The sequence below is a fragment of the Amia ocellicauda genome, unplaced genomic scaffold (genome assembly GCF_036373705.1).
Source record: "Amia ocellicauda isolate fAmiCal2 unplaced genomic scaffold, fAmiCal2.hap1 HAP1_SCAFFOLD_55, whole genome shotgun sequence".
Lineage (NCBI taxonomy): Eukaryota > Metazoa > Chordata > Actinopteri > Amiiformes > Amiidae > Amia > Amia ocellicauda.
This window is the reverse complement of record NW_027102985.1, coordinates 283,088-308,841: the sequence shown is the minus strand read 5'-3', so window position 1 is coordinate 308,841 and position 25,754 is coordinate 283,088. Positions and strand designations below refer to the sequence as shown.

Sequence of the window (25,754 nt, the reverse complement as noted above, 5' to 3'; positions counted from 1 at the left end):
CAGGCATCTCGGCTTGCGGCCACACCATCCTGAACGCGCCCGATCTCGTCAGATCTCGGAAGCTAAACGGGGCAGGACCTGGTCAGTACTTGAATGTGAGACCTCCTGGAAATACCTGGTGCTGCAAGCTTTTACGTCTCCTGGGTAACTTTATCGTAGCTCTTAATACTCTCTTTCTGTCTGGAGGAGATATAATTCAAGTATTGTACACGTACCCGGCTACTTTCAACACCCTTTGCTGCACTGGTATTTCTCCCTCCATTTCTATTTTTTTTTATTGCTGGCAGTTCCGTCAATACCCGCCAGCCTTTAAGAGACATCATGCAGCCAGGCATCTCGGCTTGCTGCCACACCGTCCTGAACGCGTCCGATCTCGTAAGATCTCGGAAACTGAGTGGGGCAGGGCCTGGTCAGTAATTGGATGGGAGACCTCCTGGAAATACCAGGTGCTGCAAGCTTTTTACGTCTCCTGGGTAAGTTTATCGTAGCTCTTAATACTCTCTTTCTGTCTAGAAGAGATATAATTGAAGTATTGTACACGTACCCGGCTACTTTCAACACCCATTGCTGCACTGATATTTTTCCCTCCATTTTTCTATTTTTTTTTTTTTTTTTTCTTTGATGTTCCGTCAATACCCGCCAGCCTTTTAGAGACATCATGCAGCCAGGCCTCTAGGTTTGCGGCCACACCGTCCTGAACGCGCCCGATCTCATCAGATCTCGGAAGCTAAACGGGGCAAGACCTGGTCAGTACTTGAATGTGAGACCTCCTGGAAATACCTGGTGCTGCAAGCTTTTACGTCTCCTGGGTAACTTTATCGTAGCTCTTAATACTCTCTTTCTGTCTGGAGGAGATATAATTGAAGTATTGTACACGTACCCAGCTACTGTCAACACCCTTTGCTGCACTGATATTTTTCCATCAATTTTTTTATTTTTATTATTATTTATTTTTTCTGCTGGAAGTTCCGTCAATACCCGCCAACCTTTAAGAGACATCATGCAGCCAGGCATCTCGGCTTGTGGCCACACCGTCCTGAATGCGCCCCATCTCGTCAGCTCTCGGAAGCTAAACTGGGCAGGGCCTGGTCATTACTTGAATGTGAGACCTTCTGGAAATTCCAGGCGCTGCAAGCTTTTTTCGTCAACTGGGGAACTTCGTCGTAGCTTTTAATACTCTCTTTCTGTCTGGAGGAGATTTAATTGAAGAATTGTACACGTACCTGGCTACTTTCAACACCCTTTGCGGCACTGATTTTTTTCCCTCCGTTTTTCTTTTTTTCTTTATTTTTTTTTATTTGCTGGAAGTTCCGTCAATACCCGCCAGCCTTTAAGAGACATCATGCAGCCGGGCCTCTTGGCTTGCGGCCACACCGTCCTAAACGCCCCCAATCTAGTCAGATCTCGGAAGCTAAACGGGGCAGGGCCTGGTCAGTACTTGGATTGTTGACCTCCTGGAAATACCAGGTGCTGCAAGCTTTTTACGTCTCCTGGGTAACTTCATCGTAGCTCTTAATACTCTCTTTCAGTCTGGACGAGATTTAATTGAAGAATTGTACACGTACCCGGCTACTTTCAACACCCTTTACTGCACAGATATTTTTCCCTCCATTTTTCTTTTTTCTTTTTTTTTTTGCTGGAAGTTCCGTCAATACCCTCCAGCCTTTAAGAGACATCATGCAGCCAGGCATCTCGGCTTGTGGCCACACCGTCCTGAATGCGCCTGATCTCGTCAGATCTCGGAAGCTAAACGGGGCAGTGCCTGGTCTGTACTTGGATGGGTGACCTCCTGGAAATACCAGGTGCTGCAAGCTTTTTACGTCTCCTGGGTAACTTTATCGTAGCTCTTAATACTCTCTTTCAGTCTGGAGGAGATTTAATTGAAGAATTGTACACGTACCCGGCTACTTTCAACACCCTTTACTGCACAGATATTTTTCCCTCCATTTTTCTTTTTTCTTTTTTTTTTTGCTGGAAGTTCCGTCAATACCCTGCAGCCTTTAAGAGACATCATGCATTCAGGCATCTCGGCTTGTGGCCACACCGTCCTGAATGCGCCCCATCTCGTCAGCTCTCGGAAGCGAAACTGGGCAGGGCCTGGTCATTACTTGAATGTGAGACCTTCTGGAAATTCCAGGCGCTGCAAGCTTTTTTCGTCACCTGGGGAACTTCGTCGTAGCTTTTAATACTCTCTTTCTGTCTGGAGGAGATTTAATTGAAGAATTGTACACGTACCTGGCTACTTTCAACACCCTTTGCGGCACTGATTTTTTTCCCTCCGTTTTTCTTTTTTTCTTTATTTTTTTTTATTTGCTGGAAGTTCCGTCAATACCCGCCAGCCTTTAAGAGACATCATGCAGCCGGGCCTCTTGGCTTGCGGCCACACCGTCCTGAATGCGCCTGATCTCGTCAGATCTCGGAAGCTAAACGGGGCAGTGCCTGGTCTGTACTTGGATGGGTGACCTCCTGGAAATACCAGGTGCTGCAAGCTTTTTACTTCTCCTGGGAAACTTTATCGTAGCTCTTAATACTCTCTTTCTGTCTGGAGGAGATATAATTGAAGTATTGTACACGTACCCGGCAACTTTCAACACCCTTTGCTGCACTGATATTTTTGCCTCCGTTTTTCTTTTTTTTTTTTTTTTTTTTTTTTTGCTGGAAATTCCGTCAATACCCGCCAGCCTTTAAGAGACATCATGCAGCCAGGCGTCTCGGCTTGCGGCCACACCATCCTGAACGCGCCCGATCTCGTCAGATCTCGGAAGCTAAACGGGGCAGGACCTGGTCAGTACTTGAATGTGAGACCTCCTGGAAATACCTGGTACTGCAAGCTTTTACGTCTCCTGGGTAACTTCATCGTAGCTCTTAATACTTTCTTTCTGTCTGGAGGAGATATAATTCAAGTATTGTACACGTACCCGGCTACTTTCAACACCCTTTGCTGCACTGGTATTTCTCCCTCCATTTCTATTTTTTTTTATTGCTGGCAGTTCCGTCAATACCCGCCAGCCTTTAAGAGACATCATGCAGCCAGGCATCTCGGCTTGCGGCCACACCGTCCTGAACGCGTCCGATCTCGTAAGATCTCGGAAACTGAGTGGGACAGGGCCTGGTCAGTACTTGGATGGGAGACCTCCTGGAAATACCAGGTGCTGCAAGCTTTTTACGTCTGCTGGGTAAGTTTATCGTAGCTCTTAATACTCTCTTTCTGTCTGGAGGAGATATAATTGAAGTATTGTACACGTACCCGGCTACTTTCAACACCCATTGCTGCACTGATATTTTTCCCTCCATTTTTCTATTTTTTTTTTTTTTTTTTTCTTTGATGTTCCGTCAATACCCGCCAGCCTTTTAGAGACATCATGCAGCAAGGCCTCTAGGTTTGCGGCCACACCGTCCTGAACGCGCCCGATCTCGTCAGATCTCGGAAGCTAAACGGGGCAGTGCCTGGTCTGTACTTGGATGGGTGACCTCCTGGAAATACCAGGTGCTGCAAGCTTTTTACTTCTCCTGGGAAACTTTATCGTAGCTCTTAATACTCTCTTTCTGTCTGGAGGAGATATAATTGAAGTATTGTACACGTACACGGCAACTTTCAACACCCTTTGCTGCACTGATATTTTTGCCTCCGTTTTTCTTTTTCTTTTTTTTTTTTCTGCTGGAAGTTCCGTCAATACCCGCCAACCTTTAAGAGACATCATGCAGCCAGGCGTCTCGGCTTGTGGCCACACCGTCCTGAATGCGACCGATCTCGTCAGATCTCGGAAGCTAAACGGGGTAGGACCTGGTCAGTACTTGAATGTGAGACCTCCTGGAAATACCTGGTGCTGCAAGCTTTTTACGTCACCTGGGGAACTTCGTCGTAGCTTTTAATACTCTCTTTCTGTCTGGAGGAGATTTAAATGAAGAATTGTACACGTACCCGGCTACTTTCAACACCCTTTACTGCACAGATATTTTTCCCTCCATTTTTCTTTTTTCTTCATTATTTTGCTGGAAGTTCCGTCAATATCCTCCAGCCTTTAAGAGACATCATGCAGCCAGGCCTCTTGGCATGCGGACACATTGTCCTGAATGCGCCCGATCTCATCAGATCTCGGAAGCTAAACGGGGCAGGGCCTGGTCAGTACTTGAATGTGAGAACTCGTGGAAATACCTGGTGCTGCAAGCTTTTTACGTCTCCTGGGTAACTTTATCATAGCTCTTCATTCTCTATTTCTGTCTGGAGGAGATATAATTGAAGAATTGTACACGTACCCGGCTACTTTCAACACCCTTTGCTGCAGTGGTATTTTTCCCTCCATTTTTCTTTTTTCTTTTTTATTTTGCTGGAAGTTCCGTCAATACCCTCCAGCCTTTAAGAGACATCATGCAGCCTGGCCTCTTGGCATGCGGACACATTGTCCTGAACGCGCCCGAACTCATCAGATCTCGGAAGCTAAACGGGGCAGGACCTGGTCAGTACTTGAATGTGAGACCTCCTAGAAAAACCTGGTGCTGCAAGCTTTTACGTCTCCTGGGTAACTTCATCGTAGCTCTTTATACTCTCTTTCTGTCTGGAGGAGATATAATTGAAGTATTGTACACGTACCCGGCTACTTTTAACACCCTTTGCTGCACTGATATTTTTCCCTCCATTTTTCTTTTTTCATTTTTTTTTGCTGGAAGTTCTGTCAATACCCTCCAGCCATTTAGAGACATCATGCAGCCAGGCCTCTTGGCTTGCGGCCACACCGTCCTGAACGCGCCCGATCTCGTCAGACCTTGGAAACTAAACGGGCCAGGGCCTGGTTAGTACTTGGATGGGTGACCTCCTGGAAATACCAGGTGATGCAAGCTTTTTACGTATCCTGTGTAACTTCATCGTAGCTCTTAATACTCTCTTTCAGTCTGGAGGAGATATAATTGAAGAATTGTACACGTACCCGGCTACTTTCAACACCCTTTGCTGCACTGATATTTTTCCCTCCGTTTTTCTTTTTTTTTTTTTTTTGCTGGAAGTTCCATCAATACCCTCCAGCCTTTAAGAGACATCATACAGCCAGGCCTCTTGGCTTGCAACCACACCGTCCTGAACGCGCCCCATCTCGTCAGATCTCGGAAGCTAAACGGGGCAGGTCCTGATCAGTACTTGGATGGGTGACCTTCTGGAGATACCAGGTGCTGCAAGCTTTATACGTCTCTTGGGTAACTTCATCGTAGCTCGTAATACTCTCTTTCAGTCTGGAGGAGATATAATTGAAGAATTGTACACGTACCCGGCTACTTTCAACACACTTTGCTGCACTGATATTTTTCCCTCCATTTTTCTTTTTTCTTTTTTTTTTTGCCGGAAGTTCCGTCAATACCCTCCAGCCTTTAAGAGACATCATGCAGCCAGCTCTCTAGGCTTGCGGCCACACTGACCTGAACGTGCCCAATCTTGTCAGATCTTGGAAGCTAAACGGGGCAGGGCCTGGTCAATACTTGGATGGGAGACCTCCTGGAAATACCTGGTGCTGCAAGCTTTTTAGTCTCCTGGGTAACTTCATCGTAGCTCTTTATACTCTCTTTCTGTCTGGAGGAGATATAATTGAAGTATTGTACACGTACCCGGCTACTTTTAACACCCTTTGCTGCACTGATATTTTTCCCTCCATTTTTCTTTTTTCATTTTTTTTTGCTGGAAGTTCTGTCAATACCCTCCAGCCATTTAGAGACATCATGCAGCCAGACCTCTTGGCTTGCGGCCACACCGTCCTGAACGCGCCCGATCTCGTCAGACCTTGGAAACTAAACGGGACAGGGCCTGGTTAGTACTTGGATGGGTGACCTCCTGGAAATACCAGGTGAAGCAAGCTTTTTACGTATCCTGTGTAACTTCATCGTAGCTCTTAATACTCTCTTTCAGTCTGGAGGAGATATAATTGAAGAATTGTACACGTACCCGGCTACTTTCAACACCCTTTGCTGCACTGATATTTTTCCCTCCGTTTTTCTTTTTTTTTTTTTTTTGCTGGAAGTTCCATCAATACCCTCCAGCCTTTAAGAGACATCATACAGCCAGGCCTCTTGGCTTGCAACCACACCGTCCTGAACGCGCCCCATCTCGTCAGATCTCGGAAGCTAAACGGGGCAGGGCCTGGTCATTACTTGAATGTGGGACCTCCTGGAAATACCTGGTTCTGCAAGCTTTTTACGTCTCCTGGGTAACTTTATCGTAGCTCTTAATACTCTCTTTCTGTGTAGAGGAGATATAATTGAAGTATTGTACACGTACCTGGCTACTTTCAACATCCTTTGCTGCACTGATATTTTTCCCTCCGTTTTTCTTTTTTTTTTTTTTTGCTGGAAGTTCCGTCAATACCCGCCAGCCTTTAAGAGACATCATGCAGCCTGGCCTCTTGGCATGCGGACACATTGTCCTGAACGCGCCCGAACTCATCAGATCTCGGAAGCTAAACGGGGCAGGACCTGGTCAGTACTTGAATGTGAGACCTCCTAGAAAAACCTGGTGCTGCAAGCTTTTACGTCTCCTGGGTAACTTCATCGTAGCTCTTTATACTCTCTTTCTGTCTGGAGGAGATATAATTGAAGTATTGTACACGTACCCGGCTACTTTTAACACCCTTTGCTGCACTGATATTTTTCCCTCCATTTTTCTTTTTTCATTTTTTTTTGCTGGAAGTTCTGTCAATACCCTCCAGCCATTTAGAGACATCATGCAGCCAGGCCTCTTGGCTTGCGGCCACACCGTCCTGAACGCGCCCGATCTCGTCAGACCTTGGAAACTAAACGGGCCAGGGCCTGGTTAGTACTTGGATGGGTGACCTCCTGGAAATACCAGGTGATGCAAGCTTTTTACGTATCCTGTGTAACTTCATCGTAGCTCTTAATACTCTCTTTCAGTCTGGAGGAGATATAATTGAAGAATTGTACACGTACCCGGCTACTTTCAACACCCTTTGCTGCACTGATATTTTTCCCTCCGTTTTTCTTTTTTTTTTTTTTTTGCTGGAAGTTCCATCAATACCCTCCAGCCTTTAAGAGACATCATACAGCCAGGCCTCTTGGCTTGCAACCACACCGTCCTGAACGCGCCCCATCTCGTCAGATCTCGGAAGCTAAACGGGGCAGGTCCTGATCAGTACTTGGATGGGTGACCTTCTGGAGATACCAGGTGCTGCAAGCTTTATACGTCTCTTGGGTAACTTCATCGTAGCTCGTAATACTCTCTTTCAGTCTGGAGGAGATATAATTGAAGAATTGTACACGTACCCGGCTACTTTCAACACCCTTTGCTGCACTGATATTTTTCCCTCCATTTTTCTTTTTTCTTTTTTTTTTGCCGGAAGTTCCGTCAATACCCTCCAGCCTTTAAGAGACATCATGCAGCCAGCTCTCTAGGCTTGCGGCCACACTGACCTGAACGTGCCCAATCTTGTCAGATCTTGGAAGCTAAACGGGGCAGGGCCTGGTCAATACTTGGATGGGAGACCTCCTGGAAATACCTGGTGCTGCAAGCTTTTTAGTCTCCTGGGTAACTTCATCGTAGCTCTTTATACTCTCTTTCTGTCTGGAGGAGATATAATTGAAGTATTGTACACGTACCCGGCTACTTTTAACACCCTTTGCTGCACTGATATTTTTCCCTCCATTTTTCTTTTTTCATTTTTTTTTGCTGGAAGTTCTGTCAATACCCTCCAGCCATTTAGAGACATCATGCAGCCAGACCTCTTGGCTTGCGGCCACACCGTCCTGAACGCGCCCGATCTCGTCAGACCTTGGAAACTAAACGGGACAGGGCCTGGTTAGTACTTGGATGGGTGACCTCCTGGAAATACCAGGTGAAGCAAGCTTTTTACGTATCCTGTGTAACTTCATCGTAGCTCTTAATACTCTCTTTCAGTCTGGAGGAGATATAATTGAAGAATTGTACACGTACCCGGCTACTTTCAACACCCTTTGCTGCACTGATATTTTTCCCTCCGTTTTTCTTTTTTTTTTTTTTTTGCTGGAAGTTCCATCAATACCCTCCAGCCTTTAAGAGACATCATACAGCCAGGCCTCTTGGCTTGCAACCACACCGTCCTGAACGCGCCCCATCTCGTCAGATCTCGGAAGCTAAACGGGGCAGGTCCTGATCAGTACTTGGATGGGTGACCTTCTGGAGATACCAGGTGCTGCAAGCTTTATACGTCTCTTGGGTAACTTCATCGTAGCTCGTAATACTCTCTTTCAGTCTGGAGGAGATATAATTGAAGAATTGTACACGTACCCGGCTACTTTCAACACCCTTTGCTGCACTGATATTTTTCCCTCCATTTTTCTTTTTTCTTTTTTTTTTGCCGGAAGTTCCGTCAATACCCTCCAGCCTTTAAGAGACATCATGCAGCCAGCTCTCTAGGCTTGCGGCCACACTGACCTGAACGTGCCCAATCTTGTCAGATCTTGGAAGCTAAACGGGGCAGGGCCTGGTCAATACTTGGATGGGAGACCTCCTGGAAATACCTGGTGCTGCAAGCTTTTTAGTCTCCTGGGTAACTTCATCGTAGCTCTTTATACTCTCTTTCTGTCTGGAGGAGATATAATTGAAGTATTGTACACGTACCCGGCTACTTTTAACACCCTTTGCTGCACTGATATTTTTCCCTCCATTTTTCTTTTTTCATTTTTTTTTGCTGGAAGTTCTGTCAATACCCTCCAGCCATTTAGAGACATCATGCAGCCAGACCTCTTGGCTTGCGGCCACACCGTCCTGAACGCGCCCGATCTCGTCAGACCTTGGAAACTAAACGGGACAGGGCCTGGTTAGTACTTGGATGGGTGACCTCCTGGAAATACCAGGTGAAGCAAGCTTTTTACGTATCCTGTGTAACTTCATCGTAGCTCTTAATACTCTCTTTCAGTCTGGAGGAGATATAATTGAAGAATTGTACACGTACCCGGCTACTTTCAACACCCTTTGCTGCACTGATATTTTTCCCTCCGTTTTTCTTTTTTTTTTTTTTTTGCTGGAAGTTCCATCAATACCCTCCAGCCTTTAAGAGACATCATACAGCCAGGCCTCTTGGCTTGCAACCACACCGTCCTGAACGCGCCCCATCTCGTCAGATCTCGGAAGCTAAACGGGGCAGGGCCTGGTCATTACTTGAATGTGGGACCTCCTGGAAATACCTGGTTCTGCAAGCTTTTTACGTCTCCTGGGTAACTTTATCGTAGCTCTTAATACTCTCTTTCTGTGTGGAGGAGATATAATTGAAGTATTGTACACGTACCTGGCTACTTTCAACATCCTTTGCTGCACTGATATTTTTCCCTCCGTTTTTCTTTTTTTTTTTTTTTGCTGGAAGTTCCGTCAATACCCGCCAGCCTTTAAGAGACATCATGCAGCCTGGCCTCTTGGCATGCGGACACATTGTCCTGAACGCGCCCGAACTCATCAGATCTCGGAAGCTAAACGGGGCAGGACCTGGTCAGTACTTGAATGTGAGACCTCCTAGAAAAACCTGGTGCTGCAAGCTTTTACGTCTCCTGGGTAACTTCATCGTAGCTCTTTATACTCTCTTTCTGTCTGGAGGAGATATAATTGAAGTATTGTACACGTACCCGGCTACTTTTAACACCCTTTGCTGCACTGATATTTTTCCCTCCATTTTTCTTTTTTCATTTTTTTTTGCTGGAAGTTCTGTCAATACCCTCCAGCCATTTAGAGACATCATGCAGCCAGGCCTCTTGGCTTGCGGCCACACCGTCCTGAACGCGCCCGATCTCGTCAGACCTTGGAAACTAAACGGGCCAGGGCCTGGTTAGTACTTGGATGGGTGACCTCCTGGAAATACCAGGTGATGCAAGCTTTTTACGTATCCTGTGTAACTTCATCGTAGCTCTTAATACTCTCTTTCAGTCTGGAGGAGATATAATTGAAGAATTGTACACGTACCCGGCTACTTTCAACACCCTTTGCTGCACTGATATTTTTCCCTCCATTTTTCTTTTTTCTTTTTTTTTTTGCCGGAAGTTCCGTCAATACCCTCCAGCCTTTAAGAGACATCATGCAGCCAGCTCTCTAGGCTTGCGGCCACACTGAACTGAACGAGCCCAATCTTGTCAGATCTTGGAAGCTAAACGGGGCAGGGCCTGGTCAATACTTGGATGGGAGACCTCCTGGAAATACCTGGTGCTGCAAGCTTTTTAGTCTCCTGGGTAACTTCATCGTAGCTCTTTATACTCTCTTTCTGTCTGGAGGAGATATAATTGAAGTATTGTACACGTACCCGGCTACTTTTAACACCCTTTGCTGCACTGATATTTTTCCCTCCATTTTTCTTTTTTCATTTTTTTTTGCTGGAAGTTCTGTCAATACCCTCCAGCCATTTAGAGACATCATGCAGCCAGACCTCTTGGCTTGCGGCCACACCGTCCTGAACGCGCCCGATCTCGTCAGACCTTGGAAACTAAACGGGACAGGGCCTGGTTAGTACTTGGATGGGTGACCTCCTGGAAATACCAGGTGATGCAAGCTTTTTACGTATCCTGTGTAACTTCATCGTAGCTCTTAATACTCTCTTTCAGTCTGGAGGAGATATAATTGAAGAATTGTACACGTACCCGGCTACTTTCAACACCCTTTGCTGCACTGATATTTTTCCCTCCGTTTTTCTTTTTTTTTTTTTTTTGCTGGAAGTTCCATCAATACCCTCCAGCCTTTAAGAGACATCATACAGCCAGGCCTCTTGGCTTGCAACCACACCGTCCTGAACGCGCCCCATCTCGTCAGATCTCGGAAGCTAAACGGGGCAGGGCCTGGTCATTACTTGAATGTGGGACCTCCTGGAAATACTTGGTTCTGCAAGCTTTTTACGTCTCCTGGGTAACTTTATCGTAGCTCTTAATACTCTCTTTCTGTGTGGAGGAGATATAATTGAAGTATTGTACACGTACCTGGCTACTTTCAACATCCTTTGCTGCACTGATATTTTTCCCTCCGTTTTTCTTTTTTTTTTTTTTTGCTGGAAGTTCCGTCAATACCCGCCAGCCTTTAAGAGACATCATGCAGCCTGGCCTCTTGGCATGCGGACACATTGTCCTGAACGCGCCCGAACTCATCAGATCTCGGAAGCTAAACGGGGCAGGACCTGGTCAGTACTTGAATGTGAGACCTCCTAGAAAAACCTGGTGCTGCAAGCTTTTACGTCTCCTGGGTAACTTCATCGTAGCTCTTTATACTCTCTTTCTGTCTGGAGGAGATATAATTGAAGTATTGTACACGTACCCGGCTACTTTTAACACCCTTTGCTGCACTGATATTTTTCCCTTCATTTTTCTTTTTTCATTTTTTTTTGCTGGAAGTTCTGTCAATACCCTCCAGCCATTTAGAGACATCATGCAGCCAGCTCTCTAGGCTTGCGGCCACACTGACCTGAACGTGCCCAATCTTGTCAGATCTTGGAAGCTAAACGGGGCAGGGCCTGGTCAATACTTGGATGGGAGACCTCCTGGAAATACCTGGTGATGCAAGCTTTTTACGTATCCTGTGTAACTTCATCGTAGCTCTTAATACTCTCTTTCAGTCTGGAGGAGATATAATTGAAGAATTGTACACGTACCCGGCTACTTTCAACACCCTTTGCTGCACTGATATTTTTCCCTCCGTTTTTCTTTTTTTTTTTTTTTTGCTGGAAGTTCCATCAATACCCTCCAGCCTTTAAGAGACATCATACAGCCAGGCCTCTTGGCTTGCAACCACACCGTCCTGAACGCGCCCCATCTCGTCAGATCTCGGAAGCTAAACGGGGCAGGGCCTGGTCATTACTTGAATGTGGGACCTCCTGGAAATACCTGGTTCTGCAAGCTTTTTACGTCTCCTGGGTAACTTTATCGTAGCTCTTAATACTCTCTTTCTGTGTGGAGGAGATATAATTGAAGTATTGTACACGTACCTGGCTACTTTCAACATCCTTTGCTGCACTGATATTTTTCCCTCCGTTTTTCTTTTTTTTTTTTTTTGCTGGAAGTTCCGTCAATACCCGCCAACCATTAAGAGACATCATGCAGCCAGGCCTCTCGGCTTCTGTCCACACCGTCCTGAACGCGCTCGATCTCGTCAGATCGCGTAAGCTGAACGGGGCAGGTCCTGGTCAGTACTTGGATGGGTGACCTTCTGGAAATACCAGGTGCTGCAAGCTTTATACGTCTCTTGGGTAACTTCATCGTAGCTCGTAATACTCTCTTTCAGTCTGGAGGAGATATAATTGAAGAATTGTACACGTACCCGGCTACTTTCAACACCCTTTGATGCACTGATATTTTTCCCTCCATTTTTCTTTTTTCTTTTTTTTTTGGCCGGAAGTTCCGTCAATACCCTCCAGCCTTTAAGAGACATCATGCAGCCAGCTCTCTAGGCTTGCGGACACACAGACCTGAACGTGCCCGATCTTGTCAGATCTTGGAAGCTAAACGGGGCAGGGCCTGGTCAGTACTTGGATGGGAGACCTCCTGGAAATACCTGGTGCTGCAAGCTTTTTAGTCTCCTGAGTAACTTCATTGTAGCTCTTAATACTCTCTTTCTGTCTGGAGGTGTTATAATTGAGGATTTGTACACGTACCCGGCTACTTTCAACACCCTTTGCTGCACTGATATTTTTCCCGCCATTCTTCTTTTTATTTTTCATTTTTTCTGGAAGTTCCATCAATATCCGCCAGCCTTTAAGAGACATCATGCAACCAGGCATCTCGGCTTGCGGACACACAGACCTGAACGCGCCCGATCTCGTCAGATCTCGGAAACGAAACGGGGCAGGACCTGGTCAGTACTTGGATGGGAGATCTCCTGGAAATACCAGGTGCTGCCAGCTTTTTACGTCTGCTGGGTAACTTTATCGTAGCTCTTAATACTCTCTTTCAGTCTGGAGGAGATATAATTGAAGTATTGTACAGGTACCCGGTTACTTTCAACACCCTTTGCTGCACTGATATTTTTCCCTCCATTGTTATTTTTTCTTCATTATTTTGCTGGAAGTTCCGTCAATATCCTCCAGCCTTTAAGAGACATCATGCAGCCAGGCCTCTTGGCATGCGGACACATTGTCCTGAACGCGCCCGAACTCATCAGATCTCGGAAGCTAAACGGGGCAGGACCTGGTCAGTACTTGAATGTGAGACCTCCTAGAAATACCTGGTGCTGCAAGCTTTTACGTCTCCTGGGTAACTTCATCGTAGCTCTTTATAGTCTCTTTCTGTCTGGAGGAGATATAATTGAAGTATTGTACACGTACCCGGCTACTTTTAACACCCTTTGCTGCACGGATATTTCTCCCTCCATTTTTCTTTTTTCATTTTTTTTTGCTGGAAGTTCTGTCAATACTCTCCAGCCATTTAGAGACATCATGCAGCCAGGCCTCTTGGCTTGCAACCACACCGTCCTGAACGCACCCCATCTCGTCAGATCTCGGAAGCTAAACGGGGCAGGGCCTGGTCATTACTTGAATGTGGGACCTCCTGGAAATACCTGGTTCTGCAAGCTTTTTACGTCTCCTGGGTAACTTTATCGTAGCTCTTAATACTCTCTTTCTGTCTGGAGGAGATATAATTGAAGTATTGTACACGTACCTGGCTACTTTCAACATCCTTTGCTGCACTGATATTTTTCCCTCCGTTTTTCTTTTTTTTTTTTTTTGCTGGAAGTTCCGTCAATACCCGCCAACCATTAAGAGACATCATGCAGCCAGGCCTCTCGGCTTGTGTCCACACCGTCCTGAACGTGCCCGATCTTGTCAGATCTTGGAAGCTAAACGGGGCAGGGCCTGGTCAATACTTGGATGGGAGACCTCCTGGAAATACCTGGTGCTGCAAGCTTTTTAGTCTCCTGAGTAACTTCATTGTAGCTCTTAATACTCTCTTTCTGTCTGGAGGTGTTATAATTGAGGATTTGTACACGTACCCGGCTACTTTCAACACCCTTTGCTGCACTGATATTTTTCCCGCCATTTTTCTTTTTATTTTTTATTTTTTCTGGAAGTTCCATCAATATCCGCCAGCCTTTAAGAGACATCATGCAACCAGGCATCTCGGCTTGCGGACACACAGACCTGAACGCGCCCGATCTCGTCAGATCTCGGAAACGAAACGGGGCAGGACCTGGTCAGTACTTGGATGGGAGATCTCCTGGAAATACCAGGTGCTGCCAGATTTTTACGTCTGCTGGGTAACTTTATCGTAGCTCTTAATACTCTCTTTCAGTCTGGAGGAGATATAATTGAAGTATTGTACAGGTACCCGGTTACTTTCAACACCCTTTGCTGCACTGATATTTTTCCCTCCATTGTTATTTTTTCTTCATTATTTTGCTGGAAGTTCCGTCAATATCCTCCAGCCTTTAAGAGACATCATGCAGCCAGGCCTCTTGGCATGCGGACACATTGTCCTGAACGCGCCCGAACTCATCAGATCTCGGAAGCTAAACGGGGCAGGACCTGGTCAGTACTTGAATGTGAGACCTCCTAGAAATACCTGGTGCTGCAAGCTTTTACGTCTCCTGGGTAACTTCATCGTAGCTCTTTATACTCTCTTTCTGTCTGGAGGAGATATAATTGAAGTATTGTACACGTACCCGGCTACTTTTAACACCCTTTGCTGCACGGATATTTCTCCCTCCATTTTTCTTTTTTCATTTTTTTTTGCTGGAAGTTCTGTCAATACCCTCCAGCCATTTAGAGACATCATGCAGCCAGGCCTCTTGGCTTGCAACCACACCGTCCTGAACGCACCCCATCTCGTCAGATCTCGGAAGCTAAACGGGGCAGGGCCTGGTCATTACTTGAATGTGGGACCTCCTGGAAATACCTGGTTCTGCAAGCTTTTTACGTCTCCTGGGTAACTTTATCGTAGCTCTTAATACTCTCTTTCTGTCTGGAGGAGATATAATTGAAGTATTGTACACGTACCTGGCTACTTTCAACATCCTTTGCTGCACTGATATTTTTCCCTCCGTTTTTCTTTTTTTTTTTTTTTGCTGGAAGTTCCGTCAATACCCGCCAACCATTAAGAGACATCATGCAGCCAGGCCTCTCGGCTTGTGTCCACACCGTCCTGAACGTGCCCGATCTTGTCAGATCTTGGAAGCTAAACGGGGCAGGGCCTGGTCAATACTTGGATGGGAGACCTCCTGGAAATACCTGGTGCTGCAAGCTTTTTAGTCTCCTGAGTAACTTCATTGTAGCTCTTAATACTCTCTTTCTGTCTGGAGGTGTTATAATTGAGGATTTGTACACGTACCCGGCTACTTTCAACACCCTTTGCTGCACTGATATTTTTCCCGCCATTTTTCTTTTTATTTTTTATTTTTTCTGGAAGTTCCATCAATATCCGCCAGCCTTTAAGAGACATCATGCAACCAGGCATCTCGGCTTGCGGACACACAGACCTGAACGCGCCCGATCTCGTCAGATCTCGGAAACGAAACGGGGCAGGACCTGGTCAGTACTTGGATGGGAGATCTCCTGGAAATACCAGGTGCTGCCAGCTTTTTACGTCTGCTGGGTAACTTTATCGTAGCTCTTAATACTCTCTTTCAGTCTGGAGGAGATATAATTGAAGTATTGTACAGGTACCCGGTTACTTTCAACACCCTTTGCTGCACTGATATTTTTCCCTCCATTGTTATTTTTTCTTCATTATTTTGCTGGAAGTTCCGTCAATATCCTCCAGCCTTTAAGAGACATCATGCAGCCAGGCCTCTTGGCATGCGGACACATTGTCCTGAACGCGCCCGAACTCATCAGATCTCGGAAGCTAAACGGGGCAGGACCTGGTCAGTACTTGAATGTGAGACCTCCTAGAAATACCTGGTGCTGCAAGCTTTTACGTCTCCTGGGTAACTTCATCGTAGCTCTTTATACTCTCTTTCTGTCTGGAGGAGATATAATTGAAGTATTGTACACGTACCCGGCTACTTTTAACACCCTTTGCTTCACGGATATTTCTCCCTCCATTTTTCTTTTTTCATTTTTTTTTGCTGGAAGTTCTGTCAATACCCTCCAGCCATTTAGAGACATCATGCAGCCAGGCCTCTTGGCTTGCAACCACACCGTCCTGAACGCACCCCATCTCGTCAGATCTCGGAAGCTAAACGGGGCAGGGCCTGGTCATTACTTGAATGTGGGACCTCCTGGAAATACCTGGTTCTGCAAGCTTTTTACGTCTCCTGGGTAACTTTATCGTAGCTCTTAATACTCTCTTTCTGTCTGGAGGAGATATAATTGAAGTATTGTACACGTACCTGGCTACTTTCAACATCCTTTGCTGCACTGATATTTTTCCCTCCGTTTTTCTTTTTTTTTTTTTTTTGCTGGAAGTTCCGTCAATACCCGCCAACCATTAAGAGACATCATGCAGCCAGGCCTCTCGGCTTGTGTCCACACCGTCCTGAACGTGCCCGATCTTGTCAGATCTTGGAAGCTAAACGGGGCAGGGCCTGGTCAATACTTGGATGGGAGACCTCCTGGAAATACCTGGTGCTGCAAGCTTTTTAGTCTCCTGAGTAACTTCATTGTAGCTCTTAATACTCTCTTTCTGTCTGGAGGTGTTATAATTGAGGATTTGTACACGTACCCGGCTACTTTCAACACCCTTTGCTGCACTGATATTTTTCCCGCCATTTTTCTTTTTATTTTTTATTTTTTCTGGAAGTTCCATCAATATCCGCCAGCCTTTAAGAGACATCATGCAACCAGGCATCTCGGCTTGCGGACACACAGACCTGAACGCGCCCGATCTCGTCAGATCTCGGAAACGAAACGGGGCAGGACCTGGTCAGTACTTGGATGGGAGATCTCCTGGAAATACCAGGTGCTGCCAGCTTTTTACGTCTGCTGGGTAACTTTATCGTAGCTCTTAATACTCTCTTTCAGTCTGGAGGAGATATAATTGAAGTATTGTACAGGTACCCGGTTACTTTCAACACCCTTTGCTGCACTGATATTTTTCCCTCCATTGTTATTTTTTCTTCATTATTTTGCTGGAAGTTCCGTCAATATCCTCCAGCCTTTAAGAGACATCATGCAGCCAGGCCTCTTGGCATGCGGACACATTGTCCTGAACGCGCCCGAACTCATCAGATCTCGGAAGCTAAACGGGGCAGGACCTGGTCAGTACTTGAATGTGAGACCTCCTAGAAATACCTGGTGCTGCAAGCTTTTACGTCTCCTGGGTAACTTCATCGTAGCTCTTTATACTCTCTTTCTGTCTGGAGGAGATATAATTGAAGTATTGTACACGTACCCGGCTACTTTTAACACCCTTTGCTGCACGGATATTTCTCCCTCCATTTTTCTTTTTTCATTTTTTTTTGCTGGAAGTTCTGTCAATACCCTCCAGCCATTTAGAGACATCATGCAGCCAGGCCTCTTGGCTTGCAACCACACCGTCCTGAACGCACCCCATCTCGTCAGATCTCGGAAGCTAAACGGGGCAGGGCCTGGTCATTACTTGAATGTGGGACCTCCTGGAAATACCTGGTTCTGTAAGCTTTTTACGTCTCCTGGGTAACTTTATCGTAGCTCTTAATACTCTCTTTCTGTCTGGAGGAGATATAATTGAAGTATTGTACACGTACCTGGCTACTTTCAACATCCTTTGCTGCACTGATATTTTTCCCTCCGTTTTTCTTTTTTTTTTTTTTTGCTGGAAGTTCCGTCAATACCCGCCAACCATTAAGAGACATCATGCAGCCAGGCCTCTCGGCTTGTGTCCACACCGTCCTGAACGTGCCCGATCTTGTCAGATCTTGGAAGCTAAACGGGGCAGGGCCTGGTCAATACTTGGATGGGAGACCTCCTGGAAATACCTGGTGCTGCAAGCTTTTTAGTCTCCTGAGTAACTTCATTGTAGCTCTTAATACTCTCTTTCTGTCTGGAGGTGTTATAATTGAGGATTTGTACACGTACCCGGCTACTTTCAACATCCTTTGCTGCACTGATATTTTTCCCTTCGTTTTTCTTTTTTTTTTTTTTTGCTGGAAGTTCCGTCAATACCCGCCAGCCTTTAAGAGACATCATGCAGCCAGGCTTTTTGGCTTGCGGCCACACCGTCCTGAACGCGCCCGATCTTGTCAGATCTAGGAAGCAAAATGTGGCAGGACCTGGTCAGTATTTGGATTGGTGACCTCCTGGAAAAACTAGGTACTGCAAGCTTTTTACGTCTCCTGGGTAACTTCATCGTAGCTCTTAATACTCTCTTTCTGTCAGGAGAAGATACAATTGAAGAAATGTACACGTACCCGGCAACTTTCAACACCCTTTGCTGCACTGATATTTTTCCCTCCATTTTTCTTTTTTCTTTTTTTTTTTGCTGGAAGGTCCGTCAAAACCCGCCCGCCTTTAAGAGACATCATGCTGCCAGGCCTCTCGGCTTGCGGCCACGCCGTCCTGAACGCGACCGATCTCATCAGATCTCGGAAGCTAAACAGGGCAGGGCCTGGTCAGCACTTGGATGGGTGACCTCCTGGAAATACCAGGTGCTGCAAGCTTTATATGTCTCCTGGGTAACATCATCGTAGATCTTAATACTCTCTTTCTGTCTGGAGGAGATATAATTGAAGAAATGTACACGTACCCGGCTACTTTCAACACCCTTTGCTGAACTGATATTTTTCCCTCCATTTTTCTTTTTTTATTTGCTGGAAGTTCCGTCAACACCCGTCAGCCTTTAAGAGACATCATGCAGCCAGGCATCTCGGCTTGCGGCCACACCGTCCTGAACCTGCCCGATCTCGTCAGACCTTGGAAACTAAACGGGCCAGGGCCTGGTTAGTACTTGGATGGGTGACCTCCAGGAAATACCAGGTGATGCAAGCTTTTTACGTCTCCTGGGTAACTTCATCGTAGCTCTTAATACTCTTTATCTGTCTGGAGGAGATATAATTGAAGTATTGTACACTTTGTCTTAGGGACAGTCTGGCTAGCAGTGACTGAGTGGTTGACAGACGACAAGCAACGGAATGTACGTGCTCTGTGATGTCATAGCAGTCAGCTGAGAGAGGCTCGTGATGTCATCGCTGAGCTGTCTGTCTGTCTGTCTCTCTCTCTCTTTTTCTCTCTCTCTCTCTCTCTCTCTCTTCCTCTCAATTCAATTCATTTGTATTGTCAAAGCAATTGGACATACATACATACATATATATATATATATATATATATATATACATACATACATACATCCATACATGCTAGAAAGTCATTATAATGTTATCTTAAAGGCTAACTAAGCTGAACATATATCATTATAGAACAGAGTTCATAGGTCAACACATGGTTTTAGGGAACAGGCACATAGGTCATACCGTTTGACAATGTCTCCAAGGTTCTCATCGTAAATAACAAACAGAAATCAAACTATCTTCTGGGCTGACCTTCTAGCTTGACCGTATCTTTCTTAAGTATACAAGAGAGAAAAACAGGTGTAAGAAAATAATTTCTAATTTTCCTTCTACACATATATACATACATACATACATATGTAGCGTTATGTTGGGTGTATTTGGATAAGAGCATTTGGGCTCTGAGCTGAAGCACTGATCTAAAGAAGACCTCTCCCCCCCAAAGTTATCAGATTTCCTTAGCTCATCAGCTTGGAACTGGTTTGCATCAAAGTGACAGTTTTGGGGAGGATGGCACCGAGAAGAGGCCAAATAGTTTGGAATTCTGCTATGAGATGTCTGGAGAAAGGGGCCTGTAGGTGATAAAAACTCTTTGAAGTGGATGAGAGCCGAAATCCCGACATAGAGCTACGAACCCAGGCCAACCGGCATTTCCAAAAGATGGCATGGATTGACATCAGTCATAAATAAAGCCTCCCTCCAATAGGACACTGGGGGCTGAAACCGAAATCCAATCTCAAGAACTCAGGGACCAATCACCTACTGATCTGACAGACTATAAGGAACAGCGGACAGTCTTTCTCTCTCTCTCTCTCTCACCTGAACCAGAAACTCGCTGCCACAGCTTAACCTGTAGCTCTGTTGCCAGAACCGGAATCAGAAACCAACCAAGTCTTTGCCGGCAACAGAAGAGTTAAACTGGGAGAAGGAGATTGAGCCGTACGAAGAATTCTTTTAAAGGACTTTATTAAATAAATAACTTTACAGACCCACCTGATCAGTGGAGTTTTACAGCTGGACAATTGACTAAGTCGACTGAATACGAAAGTGTCAGTCACTTAAATAGCTATTTGAGTCTTAAGAAACTTGACCCTTGGAACAAACAGGGCCCTGCTTTCCTCAAAGACTTCGTCTTCAAGTAACTACGGTGGAACCATGCTTACAAAGAAGATTTTGTGCACAACCTTGGAGCCTTCAAACCAATGGAAAATCTGTTTGGAAAAGACTCTACATTCGCGAAACCCCAACTTCCAGGTGCATCGACTGAGTGGAAGTTCTTGGACAAAGCCGAACCGGACTGCCTTTGTTCCAAACCACACGGACCTCGTGCCGTGTGCTGTTATCTGAGCCCGAAGCCAGAGAGGCCTCTCTGCGACGAAGTTCACATAAGTTTAACAGTTTGGAGTTTGTGATTCATGACATTTGAGAAATCAATTAGAAATGTTAATCTGTGATTCATAACTCTAGAATGTGTAATATCATTTAGTTTTCTTAAATATAAATGTGAGTTGCATTAAACTGTTTTGTTGATAATTTTAGAAATAAAATCTGTCAACGCCGAGAAATATCTTCTCATTCCTGTTTAACTGTTTAGTCTGAAATTGACACAAGTTAATAGACATTAGATTATTGGTGGCCCTGCCTATCCTTAATCATTGAATAATAATCAGTTAAGGGAAATTGTGGTAACAAATAGGATCTTTCTCGGCACCTAAACGTAAATGAGACTGATATATATATAACGAGAAGTTACCTGACATAAATACTAACCTGCGTAGTTATTTAATGTCTGACTAATAATACTAACGAGAGACTCACCTTCGTCTTACTAACCGGTATTGTAGTCAATGTGTTTATAACCTTTTTTGTTTAACGATTTGTTAAACGGAATGTACGTGCTCTGTGCTGTCATAGCAGTAAGCTGAGAGAGGCTCGTCATGTCATCGCTGAGCTGGCTGGCTGGCTCTCTGTGTGTGTGTGTGTGTGTGTGTGTGTGTGTGTGTGTCTCTCTGTCTGTCTGTCTGTCTGTCTCTCTCTCTCTTACTCTCTCTCTCTCCCTCTCAATTCAATTCATTTGTATTGTCAAAGCAATTGGACATGCATACATACATACATACATATATATGGAAAATAAACAATATGTGTACATCTCTTTCTGCATTAGTGGTGCCCTCACAGATGTGCAAGTTACATGACAGACAGACAGACAGACACACACACACTTTCACACACAGACAGACACAGACACACACAGACACACACAGACATACTTTGACAGACAGACAGACAGACAGACACACGCATATTATGGGTCTTTGTTGGGTAGTGAAATGGGTAGCATCAGTCGCAGTGTGGGTAATGTCAGGGAGCCAATCATAGTCCCCGTTATTTGCATATCGTGGCGCTAAGCATTCTGGGAAAAGCAACTAAACACGTTTAGTCATGTATTTGTCCATAGTTTACACATGAGATGAAAGAGACAGTATGACGTGTTGAGCACCTAGGATTCCTCATGTGTATGTGAGGGGCAGAGGAACCGGATCCCAAGTGTGCGTCCCAGGTGCTATAGGTTTCAAAGCATGCAGGGGAATAGGCACCCCACCCTGACACTTATAGAAGACTGGATAGGGAGATATAAATAGCAATGGGGAGACTCTTGTACTTGGTGTGGCTCTATCCATATAGTGGGGCCAGCAGGTGCAGCAATAGAAGCTCAGCCTGGGGAGACTGGATTTAGCATTTCCTCTCCATTTTGATAACTATCCATAATCATTTCTGCAAAATACTTCTATGATACCTATGTATGTTTTTTACTTGTACTATATTATACTATCAAGTATCAGTGTACACATACAATGTGACCTGTTACATTAATACAGAGGCCACGGAAGGCCAGATCACTAATAGCCACTGTCCCCTGATATTACACTTTTTTACAATCACTTTGGCACTCATTTCAGAACCTTGATGTCATTTTTCAAAACTCTAGACACTAAACTCACACCCGATGATCAAAATGCACATTTTTCAAAACTCTAACACTTTTTTACAATTGCTTGGATACAATACACATCAACCTCAGATCATTTGTTCATTGAACTAAAATGACACAACTTAACATCAAAGTATTACCATTTCAAAATGCAATTCACACATTACATCTGAGATCACTGTCTATTCATTTCATTACAAAGATCTAACTATCAATTGATACAGCTGCTCAAAATGATAAGTGACTGTTGCATTACTCTTAATGCATAATTTTATGGAAACTGACAAACAATATTCCATGTTTCGATCATGAAAGTTTCAGGATAATGAGATCCATTGACACCAATAACCGAGGAGCATGAACCAGTTGGACTACATTATCTATGGATGTAATATTTCATCATCATTCATCATCATGTAGCACTTTTCCACACCATGTTTTCAGTGTGGAAGGAAAGTTAGAAATTCTTTCTCTAATACCTGTTTTTCTCTCTTGTATACTTAAGAAAGATAAGGTCAAGCTAGAAGGTCAGGCCAGAAGGTAGTTTGATTTCTGTTTGTTATTTACGATGAGAATCTTGGAGACAATGTCAAACAGTATGATTGAAGTGCCTGCTCCCTAATCCATGTGTTGATCTATGAACTCTGTCCTATAATGATATAAATTCTGCTTAGCTAACTTTTAAGATAACATAGTAATGACTTTCTGATTATAACCAGCTCTTTGATTTTTGTGTATAAAAGCTCTGACTGTTAAAATGAAGGCAGAGCGACTTTGGGATCTACTTGAGTCACTGTTCCTCTCCACGCTGCGTGTATTAAAGGCATTGCAACTAACGCTCCAACCTGGTTGAAGATGATTGTTCTTCCACATCAGATTTGACATTACTGTATGTATGCAGGCCCTTGTAATTGCTTTTCCAATACTGCCAACTGGTTATTGATGATTGATTTCACATTGTGGTACGAGTATCGAGTGAAATGAGTGCTATCCACCCCAGCAACACAGTGATAACATGGAGCCGGCAAGTCATCCAGGTCACAATAGAGGTCAAGCAGTGGGAGGAGGAAGACGTGGTGGTCAAAGGAATGGAAGGGGACATGCACCCCTTCTGAGAGGTGGTCGTGGGCCTCGTCATAGAGGAGGGCTTAGGCCTCACCAGAGAGGCAGCCATGGGCCTCATTTGAGAGGTGTTGGGGGAACGTGGTAGAGGACAGGGCCACGGACCAGACAGCGGCAGCAACAGCAAATAGTGTCCAGTGAAATCCGAGAAATAGTTGTAGAGCATGTTGTAAATCATGGCATGACCATGACTGAGGCAGCTACAATGATTCAATCAAACCTCAGAATCAACTCAGGATCAACTGTGGCCTCAATCATCAGAAATTTCCGTACTGAGAAGCGGCAAGTCTTCAGCATGCACTAAACATTAGGCTACTCTCAATTGTCAAATGACTGTATACTGCATACCAATGTGTAGCACAGAGTATAGTGTGCCTTTTGAAAGAAATGCAGACAGAGTGAAGCAGCTGATGACTGAGTATGTTCAGGTATGTTCAGTTTCAAGATGCCTCTTGTGAAAAATGGTTGTGAGAACCTGAACCTGAACACAGGGCTGATGGAAATTCAGAAGTACAGTAATCAATCCTTTGTTTTACACTAAGCCAGGTGAGGAACACTGCAGTTGACATTTTACTGTAGTTTTGTTCTTTTTTGTAGCTAATTATTGTTGCATGGCTTCAAAGAAACCTATGGTGTGATTTGATTGTATTGCATCAATACATTTCAGATTTTGTTCAATGATTCCACTGTGTCTGTAGTATTCTCTCTACTAGTCCTTTTACAGTGATGTATTTATGTGTAGTACCATAATGAAACATGTATCACATATTTTGTACTACAATATTTAATGATTGTACGAACAACTACACAGTGAAACTATCGGTATCTTCTGTGTGGGTGATCTAAATAAATGTTACTATGGTATTTCATGATAAATGAATTATTTGAACCAACAAGTCTGCAAGTGCAAGGTTTCTTTAAAGATATGAATGCACAATGCAATGTTTTGAACATTGGACAGCCTGTGTTACAAGTGATGACCGTTTTGAGTTTTGTGTCTAGAGTTTTGAAAAATGACATCAAGGTTCTGAAATTAGTGACAAAGTGATTGTAAAAAACTGTATATTCATCCTATTTAATGTGCTCTTTTAAAATGTACTTTTCTTTTTTATGTTGCCATTTCTGTTCTACCAATGTTTCAGTTGTTAGCCAAAGATTGACATAGTACATCTCATACACACAGGCCAGACAGCAAGGATTTCTTTTTGAAATTCAATTACAAATGCTGCATGAACTCATCAATACGATTAGAGCTCCTGAAAGCAATATAACTAACTCACTCTACAGCATCTCATTAGCAGTGAAAAGAAACCAAGAAAGTTGGGACAGTCGACTGTTTACCACTATGTAACATCACCTTTTCTTTTAATAACACTTATTAAGCACTTGGGCACTGAAGACACCACTTGGTTAAGTTTAGCAAGTGGGATTTCCCCCCATTCATCCATTATGCATTTCCTCAGCTGCGCAACTGCACAGGGCCTTCGTTGTCTTAATTTGCACTTCATAGTGCGCCACACATTCTCAATTCGGAGACAGGTCAGGACTGCAGGCAGGCCATGCTAGCACCCGCACTCTCTGCCTACGCAACCATGCGCTTGTAATCTGGGCAGAATGTGGTTTGGCGTTATCCTGCTGAAAAATGCAGGGACGTCCCTGGAAAAGACGATGTCTGGATGGCAGCATATGTTGCTCCAAAATGTGTACATCTCTTTCTGCAAAAATGGTGCCCTCACAGATGTGCGAGTTACATGACAGACAGACACTCATACACACTGTCACACCCACACACACACACACACTTTCACAGACAGACACACGCACACACACTCACTTTCACACAGAGACAGACACACAAACACAGAGACAGACACACACACACTCACTTTCACACAGAGACACACAAACACATACACTTTCACACAGACACACACACACATACATACATACATACATATATAAGGAAAAGAAACAATACATTTAAAAATCACAAAAAGATGTAATAAAGTACAGAAAATCTAAATGTAATAAAATGTGATCTTTAATACACACAAATATGTATGGCTGGTCGGATGCGTCTTGGACTCGGGTTCCTCTTCATTACGTATAATGCTTTTGCCTTTTGCTATAGCTTTCCGTGGAGGGGATCGTGGGTGAGTTTGTACCATTCTTGGGAGGCTCTGCCTTGTTGGGGCGGAGCTGTGATCCAGGTGAACAGCAGATCGGACATAGGTGGGCATGTGGGCGGAGGAGGAAGGCCGGTCAAGCAAATAAGCTTGCTAAGGTACGCAGCAGCAGCAAGCAGCCCCACCATCCAGTCAGCCAGCCAGTCTGGCTGGCAGTGACTGAGTGGTTGACAGACGGCAAGCAACGGAATGTACGTGCTCTGTGATGTCATAGGAGTCACCTGAGAGAGATGTTTGTGATGTCATCGCTGAGCTGGCTGGCTCTGTGTGTCTTGCTGGCTGTGTGTGTGTGTGTGAGAGAGAGAGAGACTTTTTGACTTTT

At 44.7% G+C, this 25,754-nt stretch overlaps 1 non-coding gene and 56 pseudogenes across 1 annotated transcript; all 57 read left to right on the top strand.

Annotated features, from left to right (window-relative positions):
• Nucleotides 1-11: 11 nt before the first annotated feature.
• LOC136737951 (uncharacterized) lies at nucleotides 12-130 on the top strand (annotated as a pseudogene).
• A 209-nt stretch (nucleotides 131-339) lies between these two features.
• Nucleotides 340-458, top strand: LOC136738118 (uncharacterized; annotated as a pseudogene).
• A 218-nt stretch (nucleotides 459-676) lies between these two features.
• On the top strand, nucleotides 677-795 carry LOC136738047 (uncharacterized; annotated as a pseudogene).
• A 223-nt stretch (nucleotides 796-1,018) lies between these two features.
• Nucleotides 1,019-1,137, top strand: LOC136738254 (uncharacterized; annotated as a pseudogene).
• A 223-nt stretch (nucleotides 1,138-1,360) lies between these two features.
• LOC136738174 (uncharacterized) lies at nucleotides 1,361-1,479 on the top strand (annotated as a pseudogene).
• A 216-nt stretch (nucleotides 1,480-1,695) lies between these two features.
• On the top strand, nucleotides 1,696-1,814 carry LOC136737976 (uncharacterized; annotated as a pseudogene).
• A 558-nt stretch (nucleotides 1,815-2,372) lies between these two features.
• On the top strand, nucleotides 2,373-2,491 carry LOC136737939 (uncharacterized; annotated as a pseudogene).
• Nucleotides 2,492-2,714: 223 nt separating this feature from the next.
• LOC136738001 (uncharacterized) lies at nucleotides 2,715-2,833 on the top strand (annotated as a pseudogene).
• Nucleotides 2,834-3,042: 209 nt separating this feature from the next.
• Nucleotides 3,043-3,161, top strand: LOC136738041 (uncharacterized; annotated as a pseudogene).
• Nucleotides 3,162-3,380: 219 nt separating this feature from the next.
• On the top strand, nucleotides 3,381-3,499 carry LOC136737922 (uncharacterized; annotated as a pseudogene).
• A 218-nt stretch (nucleotides 3,500-3,717) lies between these two features.
• On the top strand, nucleotides 3,718-3,836 carry LOC136738045 (uncharacterized; annotated as a pseudogene).
• Nucleotides 3,837-4,052: 216 nt separating this feature from the next.
• On the top strand, nucleotides 4,053-4,171 carry LOC136738074 (uncharacterized; annotated as a pseudogene).
• Nucleotides 4,172-4,387: 216 nt separating this feature from the next.
• On the top strand, nucleotides 4,388-4,506 carry LOC136738234 (uncharacterized; annotated as a pseudogene).
• A 214-nt stretch (nucleotides 4,507-4,720) lies between these two features.
• LOC136738007 (uncharacterized) lies at nucleotides 4,721-4,839 on the top strand (annotated as a pseudogene).
• A 214-nt stretch (nucleotides 4,840-5,053) lies between these two features.
• On the top strand, nucleotides 5,054-5,172 carry LOC136738123 (uncharacterized; annotated as a pseudogene).
• A 216-nt stretch (nucleotides 5,173-5,388) lies between these two features.
• On the top strand, nucleotides 5,389-5,507 carry LOC136738080 (uncharacterized; annotated as a pseudogene).
• A 214-nt stretch (nucleotides 5,508-5,721) lies between these two features.
• LOC136738021 (uncharacterized) lies at nucleotides 5,722-5,840 on the top strand (annotated as a pseudogene).
• Nucleotides 5,841-6,054: 214 nt separating this feature from the next.
• LOC136738244 (uncharacterized) lies at nucleotides 6,055-6,173 on the top strand (annotated as a pseudogene).
• Nucleotides 6,174-6,386: 213 nt separating this feature from the next.
• On the top strand, nucleotides 6,387-6,505 carry LOC136738233 (uncharacterized; annotated as a pseudogene).
• A 214-nt stretch (nucleotides 6,506-6,719) lies between these two features.
• Nucleotides 6,720-6,838, top strand: LOC136738006 (uncharacterized; annotated as a pseudogene).
• A 214-nt stretch (nucleotides 6,839-7,052) lies between these two features.
• On the top strand, nucleotides 7,053-7,171 carry LOC136738120 (uncharacterized; annotated as a pseudogene).
• Nucleotides 7,172-7,386: 215 nt separating this feature from the next.
• On the top strand, nucleotides 7,387-7,505 carry LOC136738079 (uncharacterized; annotated as a pseudogene).
• Nucleotides 7,506-7,719: 214 nt separating this feature from the next.
• On the top strand, nucleotides 7,720-7,838 carry LOC136738019 (uncharacterized; annotated as a pseudogene).
• Nucleotides 7,839-8,052: 214 nt separating this feature from the next.
• Nucleotides 8,053-8,171, top strand: LOC136738119 (uncharacterized; annotated as a pseudogene).
• A 215-nt stretch (nucleotides 8,172-8,386) lies between these two features.
• On the top strand, nucleotides 8,387-8,505 carry LOC136738078 (uncharacterized; annotated as a pseudogene).
• A 214-nt stretch (nucleotides 8,506-8,719) lies between these two features.
• On the top strand, nucleotides 8,720-8,838 carry LOC136738018 (uncharacterized; annotated as a pseudogene).
• Nucleotides 8,839-9,052: 214 nt separating this feature from the next.
• LOC136738243 (uncharacterized) lies at nucleotides 9,053-9,171 on the top strand (annotated as a pseudogene).
• A 213-nt stretch (nucleotides 9,172-9,384) lies between these two features.
• LOC136738232 (uncharacterized) lies at nucleotides 9,385-9,503 on the top strand (annotated as a pseudogene).
• A 214-nt stretch (nucleotides 9,504-9,717) lies between these two features.
• Nucleotides 9,718-9,836, top strand: LOC136738005 (uncharacterized; annotated as a pseudogene).
• Nucleotides 9,837-10,052: 216 nt separating this feature from the next.
• LOC136738170 (uncharacterized) lies at nucleotides 10,053-10,171 on the top strand (annotated as a pseudogene).
• A 214-nt stretch (nucleotides 10,172-10,385) lies between these two features.
• On the top strand, nucleotides 10,386-10,504 carry LOC136737936 (uncharacterized; annotated as a pseudogene).
• A 214-nt stretch (nucleotides 10,505-10,718) lies between these two features.
• Nucleotides 10,719-10,837, top strand: LOC136738268 (uncharacterized; annotated as a pseudogene).
• Nucleotides 10,838-11,050: 213 nt separating this feature from the next.
• Nucleotides 11,051-11,169, top strand: LOC136738230 (uncharacterized; annotated as a pseudogene).
• Nucleotides 11,170-11,383: 214 nt separating this feature from the next.
• LOC136738132 (uncharacterized) lies at nucleotides 11,384-11,502 on the top strand (annotated as a pseudogene).
• A 214-nt stretch (nucleotides 11,503-11,716) lies between these two features.
• LOC136738241 (uncharacterized) lies at nucleotides 11,717-11,835 on the top strand (annotated as a pseudogene).
• A 213-nt stretch (nucleotides 11,836-12,048) lies between these two features.
• On the top strand, nucleotides 12,049-12,167 carry LOC136738250 (uncharacterized; annotated as a pseudogene).
• Nucleotides 12,168-12,383: 216 nt separating this feature from the next.
• On the top strand, nucleotides 12,384-12,502 carry LOC136738140 (uncharacterized; annotated as a pseudogene).
• Nucleotides 12,503-12,717: 215 nt separating this feature from the next.
• LOC136738222 (uncharacterized) lies at nucleotides 12,718-12,836 on the top strand (annotated as a pseudogene).
• A 216-nt stretch (nucleotides 12,837-13,052) lies between these two features.
• On the top strand, nucleotides 13,053-13,171 carry LOC136738229 (uncharacterized; annotated as a pseudogene).
• Nucleotides 13,172-13,385: 214 nt separating this feature from the next.
• On the top strand, nucleotides 13,386-13,504 carry LOC136738216 (uncharacterized; annotated as a pseudogene).
• Nucleotides 13,505-13,717: 213 nt separating this feature from the next.
• LOC136738109 (uncharacterized) lies at nucleotides 13,718-13,836 on the top strand (annotated as a pseudogene).
• Nucleotides 13,837-14,051: 215 nt separating this feature from the next.
• On the top strand, nucleotides 14,052-14,170 carry LOC136738263 (uncharacterized; annotated as a pseudogene).
• Nucleotides 14,171-14,386: 216 nt separating this feature from the next.
• On the top strand, nucleotides 14,387-14,505 carry LOC136738227 (uncharacterized; annotated as a pseudogene).
• Nucleotides 14,506-14,719: 214 nt separating this feature from the next.
• On the top strand, nucleotides 14,720-14,838 carry LOC136738215 (uncharacterized; annotated as a pseudogene).
• A 213-nt stretch (nucleotides 14,839-15,051) lies between these two features.
• Nucleotides 15,052-15,170, top strand: LOC136738108 (uncharacterized; annotated as a pseudogene).
• A 215-nt stretch (nucleotides 15,171-15,385) lies between these two features.
• On the top strand, nucleotides 15,386-15,504 carry LOC136738221 (uncharacterized; annotated as a pseudogene).
• A 216-nt stretch (nucleotides 15,505-15,720) lies between these two features.
• Nucleotides 15,721-15,839, top strand: LOC136738226 (uncharacterized; annotated as a pseudogene).
• Nucleotides 15,840-16,053: 214 nt separating this feature from the next.
• LOC136738214 (uncharacterized) lies at nucleotides 16,054-16,172 on the top strand (annotated as a pseudogene).
• A 214-nt stretch (nucleotides 16,173-16,386) lies between these two features.
• On the top strand, nucleotides 16,387-16,505 carry LOC136738107 (uncharacterized; annotated as a pseudogene).
• A 215-nt stretch (nucleotides 16,506-16,720) lies between these two features.
• LOC136738220 (uncharacterized) lies at nucleotides 16,721-16,839 on the top strand (annotated as a pseudogene).
• Nucleotides 16,840-17,055: 216 nt separating this feature from the next.
• On the top strand, nucleotides 17,056-17,174 carry LOC136738225 (uncharacterized; annotated as a pseudogene).
• Nucleotides 17,175-17,388: 214 nt separating this feature from the next.
• Nucleotides 17,389-17,507, top strand: LOC136738255 (uncharacterized; annotated as a pseudogene).
• A 213-nt stretch (nucleotides 17,508-17,720) lies between these two features.
• On the top strand, nucleotides 17,721-17,839 carry LOC136738104 (uncharacterized; annotated as a pseudogene).
• A 212-nt stretch (nucleotides 17,840-18,051) lies between these two features.
• On the top strand, nucleotides 18,052-18,170 carry LOC136738262 (uncharacterized; annotated as a pseudogene).
• A 216-nt stretch (nucleotides 18,171-18,386) lies between these two features.
• On the top strand, nucleotides 18,387-18,505 carry LOC136737940 (uncharacterized; annotated as a pseudogene).
• A 209-nt stretch (nucleotides 18,506-18,714) lies between these two features.
• LOC136738052 (uncharacterized) lies at nucleotides 18,715-18,833 on the top strand (annotated as a pseudogene).
• A 6,494-nt stretch (nucleotides 18,834-25,327) lies between these two features.
• On the top strand, nucleotides 25,328-25,442 carry LOC136738282 (U5 spliceosomal RNA). The gene has a single exon (XR_010812585.1). It is a non-coding gene; the product is annotated as a U5 spliceosomal RNA (small nuclear RNA).
• Nucleotides 25,443-25,754: the final 312 nt, after the last annotated feature.